Source organism: Nycticebus coucang, chromosome 4 (genome assembly GCF_027406575.1).
Source record: "Nycticebus coucang isolate mNycCou1 chromosome 4, mNycCou1.pri, whole genome shotgun sequence".
Taxonomy (NCBI): Eukaryota; Metazoa; Chordata; class Mammalia; order Primates; family Lorisidae; genus Nycticebus; species Nycticebus coucang.
Genome location: NC_069783.1, coordinates 28,886,798 through 28,902,640, shown reverse-complemented (window position 1 = coordinate 28,902,640; position 15,843 = coordinate 28,886,798).

Genomic DNA, 15,843 nt, shown 5'->3' with positions numbered 1-15,843 from the left:
TAATCTGAAGGCAATTCAGAAGCTTGACCTCCCTGCCCACAGCCTGAGCTGCCTGTTAGTGAGTTGAGAGGGCTGGTTGTTGGTGACTGCAAAAACACACAAAGCATTGAATTAGGGATGATAAGGTCCAAGACAAGCTCCCCCCGCAGTCCCTGGAAAGTCATGAAATAAGGTACATAGCTTGTGGGTGCCTTATTCAACTAGGAAATAAAATGGGGAAACACAGAATACTTCCTACTGGCCTTTGTAGGTGCACAGATGGTGGGCAGCATCTGCCTGGACCGCTGGAGTGTCCTGGTGCTCCAACTTCTGAAGCCTCAGGCCTTTGGGAGTCTGCCCAGCACGTATGAAAGTTCCTGCGGCAACAGGGCAGGCTCTTGTTACTATTCTCAGTGGCCCAACCTCCGATGTGGCTGAGCCCTGGAGCCCTCTGACACTTTTGCTCCTGTTTTCCCCACATCTAATCAGTTTTTAGGTCCTAAAATTCCTGCCCTCAGTATCTGGAGCTTCATCTCCTCCTCCATCGTTTTCTGATCTGTACCACAGCAGAGGACATCTAACACAAGGCTTCCAAAACAGACAAGCTATAGGTGTGCCAGAGGCCCATCTTCCTGGACCTTGGGGCAGCCAGACCAGGCTTGGAAGCCTGGGGTCACTGGATCAGCCAACTGCAGCCTCAGGAAGCCTCATTTGCACTCCAAGTGTGCAATTCAAATATCATCACTTTTTATGTTGTTTACATGAGAAAAATTTGGGAAGTGTCAATCTTCCAGATGCTTCTGTCTGCCACTCAGACCCATAGCACTGTAGCTGTATTCATTTCTGTGGAGTCCGGCACAATAGTGCAGCGCCCCTTCAGAATGGGGATCAAAATTCCACACCCTATGAAGATTACAGAGAGCCACACCCAGCCCAGGGCAGACAAGAAGGCCCAGTGCCAGGAACCTTCTCTTGGGGTGGGCCTGTGAGTTGAAGTGTGTGGGGAAGCTGAGCCTAGGGGACAGAAGACATCACTTCTGCTTTTTCTTCTGGGGTCATGGTTATGAAACCGTACAGCGTGCAAGCATTACCTGCTGCACTTGTGAAAATACAGACTGCAGGGCCTCCACCTCTCTTAACCCTATTCTCCCACTAAAATTTCGACCAGCGTGTTTTCACGCAGGCTCTGTGGTGTGCACACTGACTGTGGTTGCAGGCATTGCCCGGCCCTACTTTGAGAAACAGTGCCATGATGACCTTAGTGGGCGGCAGGTTTCAGCCAGTTGGCCCAAAACATGAAACATCAATGTAGAGGCAAGAATTAGAAACTGTGTTTCAGCCTAAAACCTCAAATCAAACGTATCACTTTAAAAAATTCTGTAAGAATAAGGGATCATTAAAATATGGAAAGTGGTTGAAAGGAAGACCATATGGACAAGCCAAAGCAGCTTTGAGAAACCAAAATAAGTTCCCAAGAACATTCTCACAGAAAAGCAAACCACATGAAAAATTTAAAATGCCCCAAAGAAAAAGGAAAGTCTTGAGATTCTGGAAAGAAATTATTTATAATCTCTAACCAAGGCAGCCCCTTGGGCAGAGAGATACAGCGAACTGCTCTCTGTACCGAAGACTTGGGGGATGCCAGTGGCTGAATGAAGGCACAAATTCCCCCCAGAACAGAGTGAACTCCATCAACGGCATTCTTATCTGTGCCTGGATGATGCTTCAGCAACAATTCCTGCCAGCTCAGAGACCTGTCCTGTCACTCAACTGAGTGGCTCTCCATGCTGTCACTACCTTTCCTGGTTCCCGGATGGAGGAATGATCTGGCTCACAAGAATGCCAGGATCCGCCTGTGGTCTCAGCTACTTAGGAGGCTGAGGCAAAAGAATTGCGTAAGCCCAAGAGTTTGAGGTTGCTGTGAGCTGTGACACCATAGCACTCTACTGAGGGCGACATAGTGAGACTCTGTCTCAAAAAAAAAAAAATGCCAGGATTATATCAGGCAAGAGAAACCAAGCATTTGAAATCCAAACCAACCTGAAAAGCTGGAATGCCCGTTCACCACAATTTCATGAGAAGTTTGAGCCTCGGTTAGCAGGTGTTTGCCATCGCTGTGCGTTATTCCTGCTGCTTGCCCCTTGTCCTCTTTGGCACATCGCATGAACCATCTCGTCACAGTTCAGAACTCTGCCCAGGATGCCGACTGGAGTGCAGAGCTCGGGGACCATTCTCGGTGCTGACAGGCTGTGGGTAGACAGAGCCAGGAGTGACTGCAGGTTTCTTTTAACCAGGACAAAGCTGTGGTGACGGAGAAGGGTGAGGAAATTATTTATTTTTTTCTCTAGTGGTAGGACCAGTTCCGCTCTATATGCAGGCAAGAAAAAAAAACCCTCCCCTGGGCCACGCCACTCATTAGCACTGCCATGGCCCTCCACACAGGACGTTTGGCATCACTGTTGTATCACTTGCCTGTTGTGCTATAACCTTAGTGGCTGAAAGCAATTCAAGATCATTACCTTAGAGTTTCTTGGTCAGAAGTCCCACTGGATCTCAGCTGGGCAGCATTCTTTCTGGAAGCTCTGGGGGAGAATTGTTTTCTTGCCTTTTTCGGCTTTCAAGGCTGCCTGCATCCCCCCCACGGTGGCCCCCTTTCATCATCAGAGCCAAAAGTGGATAGTCGACTTTTTCTCACATCACATCGCTCTGACCTCCTCCAGACTCCATCTTCTACTTTTAGGGACTCTTGAGATCCACCTAACCTTAATTTCATTCACAACCTTAACATACGTAGTATGTTTATAGGTTTTGGAGATTAGATGTAGAGAACCAGTCTGTTAACCACAACTGCCAAGGTCAAAGACAGAATATATTTTATTTTTGAAGACGATCTGAGTGGGGAAAAGAAGAATGTATTTAATGTAATGATCTCTTGACCTGGTTTACCATAGTAAGTGTTTAGAGATGCAGAAAGGAACTATTTGCATTTTTGCTCAGGCCCCATAAATGCTGGGCGATGCCCTGGTGGGAGCAGCTCTGATGGAGTGGGAAGGTGGGAAGGACTAAATAGTAGGTGCAGAGGAAGGTGGGCGGTAGCTTCTCCCTCTGTCCCAGGTGGCCCCAGAGGAACTTGTCACCTTCCTTGTCTTATCTGTGCTTCAATCCCAGTTCTCTGCTTCCCCGCACTTTGCTCTCCTTACAATGGCTTTCCTCCTAAAGAAGGCACATTTCCAGTTCTTTTCGCTTTTTACTTTTACATAAACAAGAGTGGATGCAAGGAAAGAGACATCCTACTCATCCCGGCCCCGGTAGTCAGACACATCAAAGGATGCCGAGCCCTTCCGGAAACCAGAGCTTACAGCGTCCTGCCGCACATCGCTAAGCAACTGCGGGGTCAGCATCTGTTTCCATGGAGATGTCTCATCACCACATTTGCCAGGCAGAGCAGGGATGTTCACCAGGAGGAAAGAATATGCTGGGCTGTGCCGGAGAATAACTAAGCCTGGTGGCCATAAGCAAAATAGCCATCACCAGAGTGAAAAGGGGAGGAGACACGCCGAGAGGAGGAGCAGAGGGAGAGGGGGTGCTGAGGGGGGCCTGGCAGGGAGTCACTGGCCAGAGTCAGGCTGAGGTGGACAGCAGCTGGCCTGGCCCTCCCGTTATACGAGAGTAGCCCAGAGTCACAGACTACTGCTCAATTTCATGCAATGGTTCGGAAGCCACACTGGGGCCCGAGCCCAAAGCCTGTGCCTCCCAACAAAGGATTTGTCCCACTTAAAGGGAGGGTCTGAAGGAGCAATGAGGCCCTTTCCCCTGTCGGTTTCAGGCAAGGACAGGTGACTCCTGCTGTATTCACTCCGTCCCTTGCTCTGGCCTTGCCTAGCACAGTCACTCCCAGGGATGTGGCTTCCACTCACCTAAGGCAAACCTGTCCCCAAAGGTGTGGCCTCTGACATACAGGTGGCAGCAGGAAGAAGGAAACTAGTTTTACAGAGTAACTGCTGCATGGCAGGGGCTGTCCCTTCCGTTTACCACAAGCCATCTTGGTCCTCAAATTGCTCCTGTGTGTGTGAGAGCCTCGTTTTACAGGCAAGCAATGGGTTCAGAGCGGTGAAGCAACTTGTCCAATGTGATGTATTTGGAAGTGCCAGGCAGTGTTTGAGCTCATTTTATCTTCACACCAAGCTGTGAGGGGAGCAGTCATGTCTACCAGTTAATAGGTGGCAGGGTCAGCTGACCTCACCATTGACAATGAGGATAATGCCTCGGGAAGTACAAGGTCAGGCATCCAGGAGTGAGGTGGCCGTGGACTGGGTCCAGCATCCAGGAGCGAGGTGGCCGTGGACTGGGGCAGGCGCCCAGGAGTGAGGTGGCCGCAGATTGGACGTGGAAACAGGCAGTCAAGTGGCATTGTCCTATGTGTTCCAGAATTGCAGCAAGGGACCACAGTAAAAGGCACTGAGGACCCCACCATTCTGAGTTCAGAAACACATTTTCTGCAGCACCAGCTCCCACTCAGAGACTCTGGGAGAGAGCGAACTGCCTCCCAGCAAAAGCCTAGCACTCTGCCTGGCTCTCCACTGGCAGGACCCAAGAAGGATAGGGAGGACGGGGAAGACAGGGCTCCTGGTCGGGGGCAGTTCCCCTGTGGCCAAATGAAGGGAGTGGCAGAGACGCCCTTGCTAGTGGAGAGTCTCAACAAGGAGGGCTGGTGGCTTGTTCCTTGGCTGGATCAATGTTCACTGAGTCCCAGACCCAAAGCCAGCCCTGGGAATTGTCACTGGAGCTGGAGCCTCGGCACATTCTGGGATCACGTGTCTGATGTAGGGGCTCCGCACTATGGGGAAGAAGAAGATGCGTAGCAGGTTCTCTTGACATTTCAGGGTTCACTTGTACCCCAAGACCAACATCTACTTCCAGTCTAGAGATTTCAAATGTCGGAGCCCTGGAGATGAGACCTTTGCCAGGAGGGTTCAGAGTGACAGAGAAGGACAGGAAGTTTCTGGGAAGAGATGGGCTACTCGCACTTGGGCCAGTTCTCCTGCCCTTCACAGGGTTCAGATGAACACCCTAGTAAGTCCCCAGGGTCCGTGTAAAGGAGTGGTTCTCAACCTTCCTAACGCCGTGACCCTTTAATACAGTTCCTCAGGTTGGAGGTCACCACAATATGAGGAGCTGTATTAAAGGATGGCGGCATTAGGAAGGTTGAGAACCACTGGTATAAAGGAACGCTAAGGTGAGCCGGGCACGGGAGCCATGCAGGTGACTGGGATGGTGATACAGCCCCCACCACAGATGGAGCTCACGGGCGCTCCTTGCTGTCAGGGCTGCAGGTAGACACAGATGTCCTCTGAAGGGGTCTGGGACTCGGCCACAGAGGGGACCATGGGGATTGACCATGAGCCCCAGAAAACCTATGCAGAGACAACTACCCCACCTGCCCAGAGGTAAGCCACAGGCATAGTTCACCCTGCAGGACCATGGCGAGTTGGGCTCTTGATTCAGTCTGAGAAGGAGCTGTTATTCTTATTTATTTACTTTTTTTTTTGGAGACAACATCTTGTTCCGTCACCCAGGCTACAGTGCAGTGGCATCATCATAGCTCACAGCAACCTCAACCTCCTGGGCTCAAGCAATACTCCTATCTCAGCCTCCTGAGTAGTCGAGACTACAGGTGTGCACCACCCCACCTGGCTAACTTTTTGAAAATTACTTGTCGTGATGGGGTCTCATCATGATGCACTAGCAGGTCTTGAAATCCTGGTCTCATGCAATCATCTCACCTCAGCCTCCCAACGTGCTGGGACTACAGGCATGAACCACTGTACCCAGCCATGAGTAGGAAGTTTTAAAATAAGCAGAATGGAACAGTGCCAGAAAGTAATGACACCTGACCAAGATATCTTTGAGAGTCACCCCAGAATGGCTTGAACATGTTAAAAGAGAGAGAGGGGGAAGGGGGAGACTTACCTTTACAAAAATGTTTGTCAACCTTATTTGTAGCCAGATTTTGCAGGGGGCAGGCAACTGTGGAAAAAGCTGACACTTTATATTTTAAATTCTGTATAGATTTTTCTGTTGCTTGCTTCTTTCACTCAGCATTGTACTTTTAAGACTCATCTATGTTAAAGTGTGGCACGTCCCCGTGCTTTTTCACAGCTGTAAATGACTATATTACAGTTAATTTACCCACTCTCCTGGTGATGAGCATTTAGATTGGTTTCTATTTTTTGCTATAATGCTGCTAGAAACATTCTTGTTCGTATGCCCAAGGGTAGTTAATTTCAGATATATACAGTAGTAGTCGACAACCTCCTTAAGTTGACCTAATTTTCATAGACCAGCCATGAACCACTTGTACGTATCAGTACAGTAGGCCTAGTTCCTTACGTTGACCAGTTTGTTACAGTCCCTTGGGTGATCAGCTTGCAGAGGTTCTACTGTACTTAGAAGGGGAAGAGTTGGGTCAGGGAATCTGTACAGCTCCATCTTCATAAAATATTGACAAATGGTTCTCCAAAAATGTGGTTTCAATTTATGCTTCCACTGTTAGTGTTGGTGTGTGTCACACTTTACGGGGGCAAGACATGATTGCAAGAGGGACTTTACCTAACAATTGCAATCAGTGTAACCTGGCTTATTGTACCCTCATTGAATCCCCAATAATAAAAAATAAATAAATAAATAAATAAAAATTGTTAGTGTTTAAAAATCACTCACATTTGGTATTGTCAGAACTTAAATTTTTTGCTAATCTGATGACGCAAAAGACTATCTCATCATGGTTTTAATTTGCATTCATCTGGACACAAAAAGGATGTGTCTCCTCTTCTGTTCATATGTTTTGTTCACTTGGGGAATTATTTATTTTCAGGAATTCTTTGTGTATTCTGTATATTAATTTTGGATTGTCAGTATCTTCCTCATATATGTGACTGTGTTTGGCTTTGATTTGGGTGTTCCATGAGCAACAGAGATGTTTGATTTTAACATAGTCAGAACTCCCAATCTTTCTCTAAAGTTTGCCATCTCTGTCTTTTCTGAAAAATTCTTTTCTGTCTCAATTTGATATAAAATTATCTTACCACACATTTTTAAATTCTTTTCACATTTGGATCTTTAATCCATCTAAAAATTGGTTTTTTGATGTGGTAGAAAATAAACTTATTTTCATTCAGATAATCAACTTTTATCATCTTTTGCCACTGATTTAATGGCACTTCTGAACCATATCCGGTTTCCACTTGACTGTTAATCTGTCCTGTGCCAGTGCCACGCTGCTGCCATCACGACGCTTTTCTAAGTTTTGCCATCCAGTCAGAAGAGTTCACCCATTCCTCTTTCAAGCACCCTTGTAACTCTTAGTCTGTTGTTCATTCAATTAGATTCTACAATTGATTCTCGAATTCTGTGAAATGGGATTTTTATTGAAATTGTACTGAAAATATAGACTAATTAGGAGGCAATTAACATTGTTAGGATATTGACTTCTACCACTGATGAGCATGCTGCCTCTCTCCACTTATACTGTCTTCTTTGATACCTTTCAATAGCATTTTTTTTTCCCCTGTAAAAGTCTGGCACAATTTTTGCTAGATTTATTTGTAGTTAAAAGAACTTTTTTTAAGAAAAAATTTTTTTATCATACTTTTAAGAGAATGGTTGGCCCTTCACCAGAGGTCTGTAGCCCTCTTCCATAGCATGGGGTTGTTGCAGAGATAGCCGCACAACCATCAGCTGAGTATCTCAGCCCTCCTGGTATCCAAGCCTGGCTAGTGGACCATGGATAGAAAAGCAAACATCTGCTCCCTTCTGGCCCCTCCTCTGTCTGCCATATGGATGCAGAGGACTTCAGGGCGTTAGGGGAGGGTAGAACCACAGGATCGAAGGCGAGAGAAGCTTAAGTGTCTGAATCACCAGCAACCAGGAACACCCACTTGGAACTAATACATGAACAAGAAAACTTCTGTTATATTGGACCACGGATGGCAGTTTGATATAGCAATTGCTTTTACCCTAAGTCAGTGGTTCTCAACCTGTGGGTCGCGACTCACAGGAAATGTATTAAATGGTTGCGGCATTAGGAAGTTTGAGAACCACTGCTCTAAGGCATGTACTATTTGGGTAAGATTCTAGCCCTTTTTAAAAATTATCTTTTCTACTCAATGTGGCTGGTGAATAAAAAATATCTATAAATATTGTGTGTGTATTTGTATAGTTTTTATATTAAGCAAACACACTGAAGTGTCTAATAATTGCTATTCTTGGATTCCATGTACAGAGTTGTGTTATCTGTGAAAATGACAACTTTGTTTCCTCCTGACTGATTTTTATGCTTTCTTTTTTTTTTTTTTTTTTTTTTCATAAACCATTTGACACATTTTTATCACAGTGGTTAACATAGCCTTTCTGGTGTTATCTCAGTTACTGTGCCAAAACATTTACATTCTACATTTACCAAGTTTCGCAAATACCCCTGTAAGATGCACCACAGGTGTGATCCCACCGATCCCCCTCCCTCTACCCACCACCCCCCCCCTTTCCCACTTCCCCCTATTGTTAAGTTGTAGCTGGGTTATAGCTTTCATGTGAGAGTCCCAAATTAGTTTCATAGTAGGGCTGGGTACATTGGGTACTTTTTCATCCATTCTTGAGATACTTTACTAAGAAGAATATGTTCCAGCTCCATCCATGTAAACATGAAAGAGGTAAAGTCTCCATCTTTCTTTAAGGCTGCATAATATTCCATGGTGTACATATACCACAATTTATTAATCCATTCGTGGATCAATGGGCACTTGGGCTTTTTCCGTGACTTAGCAATTATGAATTGGGCTGCAATAAACATTCTGGTACAACTATCTTTGTTATGTTGTGATTTTTGGTCTTCTGGGTATATGCCCAGCAGAGGAATTACAGGATTGAATGGCAGATCTATTTTTAGATCTCTGAGTGTTCTCCAAACATCTTTCCAAAAGGAATGTATTAATTTGCATTCCCACCAGCAGTGCAGAAGTGTTCCCTTTTCTCCACATCCGCGCCAACATCTCTGGTCTTGGGATTTTGTGATATAGGCTTTCCTTTCTTCCCTTCCCCCGTCCTCATTGCCCCGTCCCTTCTTTTCCTTTCCCTTCCCTTCCCTTCTCCCTTCCCTTCCCTTCCCTTCCCTTCCCTTCCCTTCCCTTCCCTTCCCTTTCCTTCCCTTCCCTTCCCTTCCTTTCCCTTCTTCCCTTACCTTCCCTTCCCTTCCTTTCCCTTCCCTTCCCTTTTTCTTTTTTTTTTTTTTTTGTAGAGACAGAGTCTCACTGTACCGCCCTCGGGTAGAGTGCCGTGGCGTCACACGGCTCACAGCAACCTCTAACTCTTGGGCTTACGCGATTCTCTTGCCTCAGCCTCCCGAGCAGCTGGGACTACAGGCGCCCGCCACAACGCCCGGCTATTTTTTGGTTGCAGTTTGGCCGGGGCTGGGTTTGAACCCGCCACCCTCGGCATATGGGGCCGGCGCCCTACTCACTGAGCCACAGGCGCCGCCCATCCCTTCCCTTTTTCATCTCACTGCCCTTCCAGGACCTGACATTCTAATCTCACATCTGTTTATAACAGGGATTCTGATGTTTCATCATTAAATATGATATTGACTAGGGTTAGCGATGGATACCATTTGTTGAATTAAGAAAGGTTACCTTCCACTCCTTGGTAGCCAGTAATTTTTATTATGAATGGGTATTGAATCTTAGCAAGTCCTTTTTCTGCATCTATTGAGATAATAATATAATATTTCTCTTTCATCTGTTTGTGTAGTGAGGTATATTGATGGGTTATCTAATAATAACTCATCTTTCCAATCTTAGCTAAACTTGGTCATGAAGTGTTTCTTTTACTTATTAGTACATTTCTTTATCTCCTGTTTTGCTTAGTATTTTTGCACTCATGTTCTTAAGGGATATTTAACTATAATTTTCTGTTCTCTTGTTTTCTTGTTTTGATGGCAGGTTTTGCCAACTCGTTAAATGAATTAAGAAACTCATTTTATCCCATCTGTTTCTCATCTCTTGAACAGTTTGTATTTTTGTGTATCTAGTCCTGGAATCTTATAGAGAGAGGGAGAGAAGTGAACCTATTAAACTATCTAATGAAAGTGTCTGCTTTTATTAGGCGATTATTTATTTAAATGTTTATTCATTGTTTTGTCTAAAATTTTACATTTATTCACATAAAATTGTCCATGACTCTCTTTTTTAGGTCTCTTTTTTTGTTTGTTTTTTTTTTCTAATTGTTTATTGGTGCCTCCTCTTTTTTTCCTTGCTAAATCTTGCTAGAGACTTTTCTGTCTTATTCGTCTGTTCCAAGAACACGATGAGGGCTTGTTTGCTCTGATGTACATTTATGCTCCGTTGTATTTATTGCTACTCTTCATGCTTTTGTTTATTTCCCTCCACTCTCATTTTGGATTTACTCTATTGTTACCTTTCTTACTCTTAAGTGGGATATTAGCTAATTAATTTTCAGTCTTCCTAATTTTTGAATATAAAGATTAGATTTCCCTCTAATTTACACCTTAGCTATACTCCACAATTTTTTACTGTAATATTTTTACTATAGTTCAATTATAACATTTTTCTAATTTCCATTATGTATTTTTTTTTAATCCATGACTTATTTAGGGTATGTGAATTTTCAGCTACATTGAGAGATTTATGTGATTTTTCATCACTGATGGCTAATTTGATTACGCGTGGTCAGACAACATATAGTTGGTAGGATAGTGATCTTATAAGTGGCTGAGAATTGTTTGGTTTATTCATAGTTAATTTTTGTAAATATTCCATACAGATAAATAGGTATATTTATGGGTGCATAAATGAATGGATAATGGATAGATAGGTAAATAGATAAGATGATAGATATAGAGAAAAATGGAGAATGCTATAATTTATTCTAAGGGTATATAAGAAGAATATATATTCTATAATTGGCAAGAGCAGAATTTTTTATAAGTCTTTTTAAATCAAGTGTGTTACTGTCAAACCCCCTACATTCTTATAATGGTTTTTATGACCTAACAATTATGAAATATGCTAAATATGTTAAAGTAACTATGAATATGGATTTGTCATTTCTTCTTTTACATGCTCTTAGGCTATGTCTATTTTTCTCTGGTAGCACTATGGTTATATAAGATTTCCCTTTGTTAATATTTAGTTGGAATATATATTTCCATCCTTTCACCTTATGGAGTCCTTGTTTTTCTACATGTTTCTCTGGAGTCTTTATATTTCTTAATGTTTTTTTTTTGTTAACAGAATATAACAGCCTTTTGTTTCTTTCAGACTATACAATAATTTCTATTTAAACTAGCAAATTTAGTCCATTTGTATTTACTGAGATGACTGATACATTCAGATTCATTTCTGGCAAAGACATGTTCATTTCTATATTCTACTGCTTTTTAATTTAGTTTAATGTTGTTTTTCAAAGCTTTATTGAGATATAATTGAAATGTAATAAAAAACACATAAAGTGTGCAATTTGATCAGTTTTGACATGAGTGTACACCCATAACCATCACCACAACCAAAATGATGGACACATCCATTACTCACCCACGTTTCCTCATTCTCTTTTATGACTTCTCCTCCCTTGCCTTCCCCAGCTCTGATCTCTGAGCTAACATTGATTTGTTTTTCTATCAGTCTAGGTTAGTTGGCATTTTCTAGAATCATATATACAGGGTGTCCCTAAAGTTCATGTGTGATTCAAAATTTACAGTTATTTTAAATTGCATACCAACTTTATGGACACCCTATATATATAATAATGAAATAAGAACTCTCTATTGTTAAGCTTCTTCCATTCAGCATAATTACTTTGAGATTCACTCATGTGCATTTCTTTTTATTGCTGAACAGTATTCCATTGTATAGGTTTGCTTTAATTTGTTTACCCCTTAACCTGTTGGTGGATATTTATTATGGATAAAACTGTGATGCTTATCTATGTACAAGTCTTTATGACAGGTGTATGTTTTCATTTCTCTTTGTAAAAGCCTAGAAGTGCTGTGGCTAAGTCACACAGGAGATGTACATTTAAAATTTCAAGAAATCATCACACTATTTCCTATAGTGGTTATACTATTCTTTTAGTATTTCCACAAGCTGTGTCATAATAGTTCTACTTTTTTGGTATGGTGGGGCTTTCAATTTTAGCCTTTCTAGTAGATGTGTAGTGATACTTTCACTGTAGTAGTTTTAATAGGCATGTCTAATATAGTGGTTTTAATTTGCATGTAACTAATGACTAATGATGTTGTTCATCTCTTCCTGTGTTTATTTGCCATCCAGCTATCTTCTTTGGTAAAGTGTCTATTCAAGTCTTTTGCTCATTTTTGGATTATGTTTCTTGTTTTCTTATTATTGGGTTTTGAGAGTTCTTTATATATTCTGTATGCAAGTCCTGTATCAGATTCATGCTCTACAAATATTTTATCCTAGTCTTTGGATTGTCTTTAATTCTTTTAACAGTGTATTTTGAAAGTCAGAGTTTTTGATTTTCAAGAAGTCAGATTTATCAATTCTTTCTTTTATGTGTTGTGCTTTTGGTGTTATATTTTTAAAAGTTTTGAACTAGCCCACATTTACACAGATTTTCTCTTATGTTTTCTTACAGAGGTTTTATAATTTTAAGTATCACCTTTAGATCTATGATCTATTTAGAGTTAATTTTTAGATATAATGCAAGTTATTAAAGTTTGTTTTATGCATATGTATACCCAATTTTTCCAGTACCATTGAAATATAGATAGCTTATTTTCTATTCAAATTTCTATAGTTTCCATTGCTCAGTCTTGAAACTTTCACTCACAACTCTTCACCATGACCCTTTATTAGGTACTACTGAGAAAAATTGGGAGAAGGCAGAAGATCTTACATTAGGAAATAGGCTTAAAACCTGGCTAATATGCTGCTTCTGGAGGGCAGGCACAAAACGCCGGCCACCTTCCAGACCCTTCTCTTTTACTAAGAAAAATCTTAAGACACTGGAAAGACAGGAAGCCAAGGGCCTGGGCAAAAATCCACTTCTCTTGAGTGCAGGTAGAGCAAAAGCTATTTGACATTGGAGGAGGGGTAGAAAATCCTTCTGCTCCCTGTGTACTACTCGTGAGTGGCAAGAAACACACTGAGTCCCAGGATCCTGCACTGATACAAAGCAGAAGTCTGTTATTACTGGAGTAGGAGACATGGTGAGGCAAGAAGCCCTTCCCTGCCCAAGATAGGAGGTGGATGCCATAGGAGGGAGAGGCAAGAATAATGTGTTCCAGGTACATAAAGCCTACCTAAAACTAAGACAAGATCAGAAAACACCAAGAATCCCACCTTCCTCTAATACGAGTGTCACACTGAGTAATGAGCAATAATAGTCTATAAAACGGTCTTCTTCTGTGGTGCAGAAGGTACCCTGAAAGCTGAAGAGGGAAAAGGTACAATGAGAAAAGTTTTCTGACACCCAAGTCCTCATACTAAATGCAAGGTAGCAGCAGCTCATCATTGGAGGGATGTGAAGTGTATGTTGCACTGAATCAATCAACCACAAAACTAAAATTCAGCATAACTACTGATTATATTGATTCAACCCCCAACACAAATGGCTTCACAAACATAGAAAGATACTTACTTCTTAGGATAAATACTATTTATCTCAATCTTTACTATCATTCTACACACAAAGTTTGGAATCTTAACACTAAAAACTATAAAGACACACTCATATGCACATTTACAAGACACACAAAAAAGCCAGAAAAGTAACCTATTGTAAAGAGATAAAACAATTCACAGAACCAGGCCCACAGATAACACTGACATTGGAACTAACAAGGGCTTTAAAATAAGTATGATTGTCTCGTGAAAAAGGATCTAGTAGAAAAGGCAGACATCATGTATGAAGAAATTTATGAAACCGAGTTAAATAGAAATGATAAAATGAAAACAAAAAGATAAAGAATTTCTTTGATGACTTATACAAAGAATGTATAAAACAGAGGGAGAAAACAGCAAACTTAAAAATGGGCCAATAATAGAAATTATCCAAATTGAAATATAAAGAGGCAAATTAATAAAAAAAAAAAAAACCCAACAAACAAGAAGAGTAGCCAAAAGCTGTGGGTATTATACATGCTAATGATCTAACATTAGAATCCAAGAAAGAAAAGACAGAACGGACATAAGCAGTATTTGAATATATAATGTCCAAAATTGATTAAAGCAACAAATCATAGTTCATAAAATGTAGAGAACCCCCAAAAAGGACAAACAAAAACAAAGCTAAGCTCATATAGTTAAACTATTAAAACCCAAAGATAAAGAGAAAATCTTGATTGCAGCCAATGGGGAGGACAGCTATACACACATCAGAAGAAAAGATCAGGATTATAGCAGACTTCTAATCACAAACTCTGTAAGCCAGAAGTTAGAAAAACATCTTTTTAAAAATACTTGTTGTGATATTAAGTTTATTATTTTTTTTCTTTTTATTTATTTATTATTATTGGGGAACCTCTGAGGGTACAATGAGCCAGGTGACACTGCTTATGTTTGCTGTGTGAAGTCCCTCTATTAATGGTGTTCCGCTCCCAAGAGGTGTGAAAAACATCTTTAAAGTACTGAGTAAAGGGAAAAAAACCCTGCAAAATCTGTCAACTCATAATTTCACACCTAGTGAAAATATCTTTTGAAAACAAAGGCAAAATAAAGAATTCATTACCAGCAGGTCTGCCCTATAAAAACTGTTAAAAGGAATTTTGTAGGCAGGAGAATATAATATTAAATATCGGATGAAAACTCAGACTACCACAAAGAAATGAAGATTGCTGGAAATGGTAAAGATGGGAGTAAATACAAAGATTTTGTTCTTTTTGAGAAATCTCTTTACAGCAAATGAAATATATAACATTTATATATAAAATATGTAAATATGTAACAATAGCATAAAGAAAAGGAGGGAGGAAGTGGGATTATACTATGTTAGCTTCTTACACTATATGTATAATGATGTAATATTATTTGAAAGCTGAGTCTACAGCATGACTCTAAAAACAAACAGAAAAGCAGAGATTTTAGTCACAAAATATAAACAGTATATGCTCCAATAATATATAGTGGATGCAATTATTTTTAAGTGACAAGGACAGGTAAAAAAGATGAGAAATAAAGTTCTCTAATTGCTTTGTCTGTGATATAAGGTAATGAAAAAGGTGCCAAGTGTGTGCATATTTAATGTGGCAAAGAAACATACAAAAAGATACTTTTATTAGCCAGTGTTAATAGTGTGGTAGAAGATAGGGAGAAGCGTAAGAGGGAGGAGGCAGCATGCTTGTTTATAGAAGAAAATTAATACTGTCTATCTAAGAATATTATATAAATTTTAATCATAACAGTAAACATTAGAGAAACAATAATAATTCACTCTCCTAAGATGAGAAGAATACAGAAAAAAAGGCCAAAAGAATTAAAAATGAAATCAAATATGTAAAAGACAAAAAAGATAAACATAAAATAAAAACAAGAAATATGACAAAGTTATATTGCAAAAATCAGAACAAATAATTTCATATCCTCTATCTATAAATTAGGCTAAATTTACCTCTTAAGATTTTAGATTTATCAGCAGAACAAAATCCAACTTTGTGCTGTATACAAACGTTACACTTAGAACAAAGTGAGCCAGGAAGACTGAAAATATTTTTGAAAAGATGGCAAGGTGGCAAAGTGATGTCAGGTAAATGCCAAGAAGAAGAAATCAAGAGTCAGGAAACTAATATGAGGAAAGGAAGAATTCAGGTCAAAGAAAATATTAAACAAGTCAAAG